At 44.4% G+C, this 9,157-nt stretch overlaps 1 pseudogene; it reads left to right on the top strand.

Moving 5' to 3' along the window:
* Positions 1-5,877: 5,877 nt before the first annotated feature.
* Positions 5,878-8,098, top strand: LOC107540742 (caprin-1 pseudogene; annotated as a pseudogene).
* Positions 8,099-9,157: the final 1,059 nt, after the last annotated feature.

The raw sequence follows: 9,157 nt of genomic DNA, 5'->3' as shown, positions 1-9,157 counted from the left end.
TTTTTTTTAACCCAAAGTACAGGACTTTCCTTTGCAGCTACTCACCTGATGCTTTGGTGGAGGGAGAGTAGTGCAGACTGGAGTTCACTGAGGGGAGGCTAGGGTAGGAAGCACTGGGGGGAGATGTGAAAAATCAGCCACGAGCAGACCTGCAAGTGGCCATTTATCCGAGAGGCACAGGCTCCTCTCAGCAGCAACAGCTTGGAAAAAAGGCAAATACCCCGCCCTTTGGGATTCAGCTCACCCCATCCTCAGGAATCCTGCTTGTCCCACCATGCATCTCGATCCCTGCCGAGGAGACAGCAGCAAAGGCCAAGCTTACTGGTTTGAACAGGCTCAGGGGACATCAGTGACTGGCTTTGGGGTGGAGTCATTCACCCAGTCTTGGGAGCCTGATTGGTGCTTCCCCCTCACAGGAGAGCTGAAAGAAACTCCAGCTTCCAGCAGACCCCACTGGACTGAATTCAAGGACCCCACACTGCCAAGGTCAGGGAAGTATTCTGGGACAGACTAAAATGAGTGGTTCTGGCCAGGGAATATACCCACTATCTTCCCTGAAATCTGAACAGCACCTCCTCATGGGAGACCCAGAGATCTCATACTCCTGATTCCGCCAAAGCTCCTTCAGAAACAGCCTTTTCAGTGATTAAGTCTGACAGCTGGCCAGCAGGTGTGGGGAGGTGGAGCTCCAGGAGATACAAGGCCAGGAAACATAAGGGACCCCAAACAAGATGAACCCAAAGAGGCCCACACCAAGATACATCATAATTAAAACGCAAAGGGTTAAAGACAAACAGAGAATCTTAAAAGCAGCAAGAGAAAAGCAGTTAGTTACATACAAGGGAGCTCCCATAAGACTGTCAGCTGATTTCTCAGCAAAAACTTTGCAGGCCAAAAGGGAATGACAAGAAATATTCAAAATGATGAAAAGCAAGGAACTGCAACCAAGGTTACTCTGACCTGCAAAGCTATCATTGAGAATCAATGGACATATAAAGAGCTTCTCAGACAATAGCTAAAAGAGTTCATCACCACCAAACCGGTATTCCATGAAATGTTACAGGGTCTTCTTAAAGAAGAAGATCAAAAATATGAAAGATAAAATGGTAATAAATACATATCTATCAACAACTGAATCTACAAACAAAACGAACAAACAGAACAGAAATAGACTCATAGATGCAGAGAACTTTTTGTTGATTGCCAGACTGGAGGGGGTTTGGGAGGATGGGTGAAAAAGGTGAGGGGATTTAGAAGTACAAATTGGTTGTTACAGAATAGTCATGGGAATGTAAATTACAACATAGAGAATATATTCAATAATATTCTAAAACTAGGGGTGGTACTGAATATGGGTGAAGGATTTATTGGGATGATCACTTATTAAGTTATGTAATGTCTGGTCACTTGGGTATACACCTGAAACTAATATAATTATGTATGTCAACTATAATTGAAAATAAAAAATTATTTTAAAACATTGTAAGAAATGTACCCTCTGGTGCCATGTGGATAGTGGTGGGATCCTGTGCGTATGGGGGAGAATATATGAGAACTCTCTGTACTTTCTGATCAATTTTGCTGTGAACCCTTAAATGTTCCAATAGAAAAGTCTATAAAAATTATCATTCTTTTTTTTAAAAAAAGCAACAAAACAGTCAGGCCTAGTTGACATAAGAGCAGGATCTGAAGGGAGCTTCCAGGAGGCACTAAACTCAGCTGAGACGAACTCCGCTTCACTCTTTTTTCTTTGCATTATTTGCTTTTTTTTTTTTATTGCTTCTTTATTATTTTTGTCTCTGTTTTTTTCTTTCATATCTCTTATTTTTCCCTTTCCTTTTCTTACTCTGTATTTTCTTCTTTCTCTTCTTTTTTCCTTTTCTTATCTTTGTATTTCTTTTTTCTCCCCTTTTTTACTCTTCATAATTTTTTTCCTTCCTCTCCCCTTTGGACCCTTTTCATTTCCAATTTTTATTCTTATATTTTCTTTCCCTTCTTTTCTTTCACATTCCCTTTTTCTTCTCATATTTTTTCTTTTATTTTTCTTTATTATCCTTGTTATCTTTTCTAATTCTGTTTTCTTTTGTGGTTGTCTTTGCTGTTGTTGTAGGGATCTTTTTTATGTTTTTGTTTTGCTTTGCTTTTTTCTGTCAGCACCTGTACAACACCTCACATGATGTAGTCAGGTCAGCCACCCTAAGGAGAGACCCCACCCACAAATGGGACAACAACAATCAAGACCCAATTATAATAGGAGAGCCCAGATAACCAACACAAGGGACATTCCTAGAGTATCCAGCTCATGAGGTCAAAGAGAATTCACAACTTGTTTCCACAGGCCAATTACTTTATAAGGCCACTCTATGAAGATGGGAGGCATAGTAGTTCTATCTAATACATAGAAATGGATACAAGGGACAGCAAAAATGGAGAGACAAAGAAGTAACCCCCAAATGAAAGAAAAAGGAAATAACTCCAGAAAAAGAGCTAAATGAAATAGAGTCAAGCAGTTTATCAGATATAGAGTTCAAAGTAATGGAAAGAAATGTAGAAACCATAAACAAGAATCAGTTAGAAATGGAGAATACCATACCTGACATCAAGGATACACTGGAAGGGATCAAAAGTAGATTGAACGAAGCAGGATAAAAACAATGATTTGGAAGACAAGGTAGAAAAAACACGTGATTAGAGTAGGAAAAGGAAGAAAATTAAAAGGCAGGAGGACAGTTTAAGGGAACTTTGGGACAACATAAAAAGTAACAACATTCACATCATAGAGGTCACAGAAGGAGAAGAAAGTGAGCAAGGAATAGAGAACCTGTTTAAAGAAATAATGAAAGAAAACTTGCCTAATCTGGTCAAGGAAGTGTCACACAAGTTCAGGAACCACAGAAATTCCCAATCAAAATGAACCCAGAGATACACTCCAAGATGCATCATAATTCAAATGATGAATGTTAAAGACAAAGAAAGAATCTTAAAAACAGAAGAGAGCAACAGAAATTTACCTACAAGGGAGCTCCCATAAGACTGTCAGCTGATTTCTCAACAGAAACACATCAGGACAGAATGGAGTGGCATGAAGTATTCAATGTAATGAAAAGCAAATACTGGAATCAAAGACTACTCTACCCAGCAAGGCTACAATTTAAATTGAAGGCAAGAGAAGAAACAAGCTGGTGGCGTAGGTAACAGCTGTACCCGCCACCTCCCACAACCACATCAAAATTACAACTAAAAATACAGAACAACCATCACTCAGAACCTCCTGAAATCTCCCTGAACAGAAGCCCTACAAGGAGTGAACTGAAGGACCAATGAGACTGGCAGGAGGGGCAGAGAGGCTGGCGGATCAGGGCTGAATTGTGGAGATGCAGCCATGGTCCCACACCTGGTGCAGCGGTTTAAACCCGGGAGGGATACCTTGATGGTGGAGGTTTCCCGGAGGAGTGAGGGGTCCCAGCCCCACATCAAGCCTGCCAGCCCAGGGCTCCAGGGCCAGGAAGGGACGTCCGCACAACTTCCTGTGAAAACCAGCGGGGACTATCACTGAGGGTCTCGGAGGGTGCGGGAGCCCCAGGAAGCTCCTCTTAAAAAGCCCACGCACAGACTCACACAGACACGCTCCCTCTGAGCCCCAGCACCGGGCAGCAGCTTGAAACCTGGGACATCTGGGGAGGAACTAACCTGCCTGAAATTGGGGCAAGAGGTGGAGGGGCAGCTTTCTCCCAGACAGAAGAGCTGGCAGAGGCTATTGTTCCTTTGGCAAGTCCTCCCCCCACAGAGCCAAAAGACAGGTGCCATATTTGAATGGCCAGCACCTGACTCACACCTCTGGCCCCACCCTGGTGATTCCTGGAGACCCCAGCCCTCTCTATTTGAAAGCTCATCCAGGCCATTTCCAGTGGCTCATCTATGCAAGTGGCCTCTCTAGCCTATGCTTAGGACTTTCCTAAAGTCTCTCAAACAAGCAGCAGAATGCCCCATACCACTTGATAAGTGGCCCTAGGCCTGGCATTAGTGGCAGCCTGCATTGGTTCATGGCTTGGGCTCTCCTGGGCACCTCCAAGCCCAGCACAAGTAGCAGCCAACTACTGTTTGTTGTGTAGCTCATACTGGGTAGCCCTGGGCAAGGCACTGGCACAGGCTGACTTTGCACCTCCCAGGAGGCCCCGAAGACAGTGTACCTGGTGGATAGACTCAACCACACTGGATTACCACCGTACCACATCCATGAGTGACACACTCAAGGGGCACACTTGGTGAACACCAAAGCTCCACTGAAGTAAGTCCTGCTCCATAGGGGTGTCTCCAGCATAGCACCTCTTTGGCTGTAGTTGCAGCTGGTCCTCACAGCCAATTGGTCTGGAGGTCAGTTCCTCCCAGTGAGGCCAACAGCAACCAACGCTCAACAACAACAGGACAGTGCACACAGCCCACACAGGGGAGCACCTAGAAGGCCCAGCTCAGGTGACTGGGGAGGCTGAGCCACTGGGCCCTACAGGACACCTACTACACAAAGCCACTCTACCAATTCCAGGAGACATGGCAGCTCTACCTAATACATAGATACAAATACTTGGAAGCAGCCAAAATGTGGAGGCAAAGAAACATGTCACAAAGGAAAGAACAGAAGAAATCTCCAGAAAAGGAACTAAATGAAATAGATCCAAGCAAGCTAACAGATACAGAGTTCAGAATTATGGTTATAAGGATGTTCAAGCATATCAGTGAGAGTGTTACAAAAACAAGTGAGACCATCAATGACATAATAAAGTACCAATTTGAAATGAAGGCTATATCAACTGAAATGAAGAATAATTTACAGGGAATCAACAGTGGAGTAGAGGATGCTGAGAGTCAAATGAGCAACTTGGAATATGAGGAAACAAAAAAACACCCAACCAGAAGAGCAAATAGAAAAAAGAATCCAGAAATATGAAGATACTATAAGGAGCCTCGTGGACAACTTCAAGAGGCCCAACATTCATATTATTGGGGTGACAGAAGGAGAGGAAAGAGCAAGAAATTGAAAACCTATTTGAAAAAATAATTACAGAAAACTTCCCCTACCTGGGGAAAGAAATCGACTTACAAGTCCAGGAAGCACAGAGGGTCCCAAACAAGAGGAACCCAAGGGGGCCCACAGCAAGACACATCATAATTAAAATGCCAAAGGTTAAAGACAAAAAGAGTATCTTAAAAGCAGCAAGAGAAAAGCAGTTAGTTACCTACAAGGGAGCTCCCATAAGACTGTCAGTTGCTTTCTCAACAGAAACTTTGCAGGCCAGAAGGGAGTGGCAAGAAATATTCAAAGTGATGAAAAACAAGGACCTACAACCAAGATTGTTCTACCCAGCAAAGCTACCATTTAGAATTGAAGGTCAGATAAAGAGCTTCTCAGACAAGGAAAAGCTAAAGGAGTTCATCACCACCAGACCAGCACTACAGGAAAAGTTGAAGAGTCTTCTTTAAGAAGAAGCTAATGAACAAAAGAATCTAACGAACTAAATAGATCCAGACTCATTGACACATGTAACAGATGATCATATTTCAGAGGAAAGAAGGAAGGGGGGAGGAGGGTGGAGGGTGGGAAGAGATTAACCAAAGAAGTTATATGCATATATGCATAACCAATATTGGACACAGACAATAACAGGGTGAAGGCCTGGGGAGGGGATGGGAGCGAGGTGGAGGGGGTCAATTGGGAGGAAAATGGGACACCTGTAATACTTTCAAAAATAAAGATAAATTTAAAAACAATAACAACAAAAAAATAAAAAATAATATAGCTGCATCTCGCTCCGTCCACCGCCTGACTCGTGGCTCCTGTCCTTCCCCCTGCTTTTTCTTCTCTCCCCTCACTGTCTAAAGATGCCCTCGGCCACCAGCCACAGCAGAAGCGGCAGCAAGTCCTCCGGACCGCCACCCCCATCGGGTTCCTCCCGGAGTGAGGTGGGGGCCTCTGCACCGGCTTCTCAGCACCCCACAACCGGCACCGGTGCTGTCCAGACCGAGGCCATGAAACAGATTCTCGGGGTGATCTACAAGAAACTTCAGAACCTGGAGGAGAAAAAGGGCAAGCTTGATGATTACCAGGAGGAATGAACAAAGGGGAAAGGCTTAATCAAGATCGGCTGGATGCCGTATCTAAGTACCAGGAGTCACAAATAACTTGGAGTTTGCAAAAGAATTACAGAGGAGTTTCATGGCATTAAGTCAAGATATTCAGAAAACAATAAAGAAAACAGCACGACGGGAGCAGCTATGAGAGAAGAAGTTGAACAAAAACGTGTAAAAACTGTACTTGAGCTGCAGTATGTTTTGGACAAATTGGGAGATGAAGAAGTGCAAACTGACCTGAAACAGGGTTTGAATGGCGTGCCAATATTGTCTGAAGAGGAATTGTCATTGTTGGATGAATTCTACAAGTTAGCAGACCCTGAACGGGACATGAGCTTGAGGTTGAATGAACAGTATGAACGTGCTTCCATTCATCTGTGGGACTTGCTGGAAGGCAAAGAAAAACCTATATGTGGAACAACCTATAAAGCTCTAAAGGAAATTGTTGAGCGTGTTTTCCAGTCAAACTACTTCCATAGCAGCCACAACCACCAGAATGGGCTATGTGAGGAAGAAGAGGCAGCCTCAGTACCTACTGTTGAAGACCAGGTAGCTGAAGCTGAACCTGAGCCAGCAGAGGAATATACTGAGCAAAGTGAAGTTGAATCAACAGAGTATGTAAATAGACAATTTATGGCTGAAACACAGTTCGGCAGCGGTGAAAAGCAGCAGGTCGGAGTGGACGGTTGAAGCAGTTGAGGTGGTACATTCACTCCAGCAGCAGCCTCAGGCTGCATCTCCTTCAGAACCAGAGCCCCATTCTTTGACACCAGAGGCTCAGGCAGACCCGCTTGTGAGAAGACAGCGAGTACAGGACCTTATGGCACAAATGCAGGGGCCTTATAATCTCATACAGGACTCAGCGCTGGATTTTGAAAACCAGACACTTGATCCTGCCATTGTGTCTGCGCAGCCTATGAATCCAACACAAAACATGGACACGCCCCAGCTGGTTTGCCCTCCCGTTCATTCTGAATCTAGACTTGCTCAACCTAACGAAGTCCCTGTACAACCAGAAGCTACACAGGTTCCTTTGGTTTCATCCACAAGTGAGGGGTATGCAGCATCTCAACCCTTGCACCAGCCTTCTCATGCTACAGAGCAACGACCACAAAAGGAACCAGTCGATCAGACTCAGGCGACAATCTCTTTAAATGCAGACCAGACTCCAGCTTCCTCATCCCTTCCTGCTGCTTCTGCCCCAGTGTCCAGGCCAGGACAAGCAAAGCTTTACATAGCAGTGGAATCAACGTAAATGCAGCTCCATTCCAATCCATGCAAACGGTGTTCAATATGAGTGCCCCAGTTCCTCCCACTAATGAACCAGAAACTTTAAAATAGCGGAATCAGTACCAGGCCAGTTATAACCGGAGCTTTTCCAGTCAGCCTCACCAAGTAGAGCAAACAGAGCTTCAGCAAGAACAGCTTCAAACAGTGGTTGGCATTTACCGTGGTTCCCAGGACCAGCCCCATCAAGTGCCTGGTAACCACCAGCAGCCTCCTCAGCAGAACACTGGATTTCCTCGCAGCAGTCAGCCCTATTACAACAGTCGCGGTGTGTCTCGTGGAGGCTCTCGTGGGGCTGGAGGCTTGATGAATGGACACGGGGGCCCTGCCAATGGATTCAGAGGAGGATATGATGGTTACCACCCTTCATTCTCTAACACTCCAAACAGTGGTTACACACAGTCTCAGTTCAGTGCTCCCCGGGACTACTCTGGCTATCAGCGGGATGGATATCAGCAGAATTTCAAGCGAGGCTCTGGGCAGAATGGACCATGGGGAGCCCCACGGGGTCGTGGAGGGCCCCCAAGACCCAACAGAGGGATACCGCAAATGAACACTCAGCAAGTGAATTAATCTGATTCACAGGATTATGTTTAATCGCCAAAAACACACTGGCCAGTGTACCATAATATGTTACCAGAAGAGTTATTATCTATTTGTTCTCCCCTTCAGGAAACTTATTGTAAAGGGACTGTTTTCATTCCATAAAGACAGGACTACAATCGTCAGCTTTATATTACCAAGATATGGGAGGAAACTATTTTCACTCTGCAGGTTCTGTCCTGAGCGTTGTCTCGAGCCTTGCACATGATGCTCAGATTCCTCACCCTTGCTTAGGAGTAAAACATAATATACTTTACAGGGTGATCATAGCTCCATAGTTAATCGAAGTGGCTTGGAAAAAGCAAGATTGACTTTGACACTGGATAAAATCTACAAATCAGCCCTAGCATTATTCAGTGGTAATCGACAAATATATTTCCCTTGGAAGGAAGATGGAAGGAGGAGTGTCGTTTGGCAGAAAATCTGCATTTCACAGCTTTTCCAGTTAAATTGGAGCACTGAACGTTTGGGTGCTTACCAAATTACGCATGGGCCCTTAATCCACATACGGGGCTGGCTACTGGCTTTGACACAGCACTATTCATCCTCTGGCCAAATGACTGGTTAAAAACACATGTAAATTGCTTAACAGCTAATACTGTATAAGACAAAGCCAAGATGCAAAATTAGGCTTTGATTGGCACTTTGAAAACTATGCAGCAGATATGGGATGTAATCTGGATGGCAGCTTCTGTACTTAATGTGAAGAATTTAGATAACTTTTGAACACATAACATTTTCGTTGATAGTGACTGTAAGGATTGGTGCTGTGTGTCATTCCTTATGGTGCTCACTGCCTCTCACTGTCCTTGGATCTTAACGTATTGTCACCTAAATTGGTACAGGTACTGATGAAAGTCTATAATGGGTAATCATAACTCTTGGTCACATGTTTTCCTGTAGCCTGAAGATCTTTAAAAGATCAAATGCCTGCTGCTACCACCCTTTTCAATTGCTATCTTTTGAAAAGCACCAGTATGTGTTTTAGATTGATTTCAACAGCTAGCAGCTTATGTGGTTCACATGCATTGTTGCAGATTTTCTGGGCATCTCCAGCAGCTGTTTCTATAGTACCTGCACTTACCTTTTGTCTAACCCTAATTGTTCTTTTCTCCTGGAGGTATTTATATTCAAAGTGGTG

This window comes from Miniopterus natalensis, chromosome 9 (assembly GCF_054644295.1).
Source record: "Miniopterus natalensis isolate mMinNat1 chromosome 9, mMinNat1.hap1, whole genome shotgun sequence".
In the NCBI taxonomy this organism is placed as follows: domain Eukaryota; kingdom Metazoa; phylum Chordata; class Mammalia; order Chiroptera; family Miniopteridae; genus Miniopterus; species Miniopterus natalensis.
The sequence above is the reverse complement of the archived record's forward strand: the minus strand, read 5'-3'. Positions and strand labels throughout refer to the sequence as shown.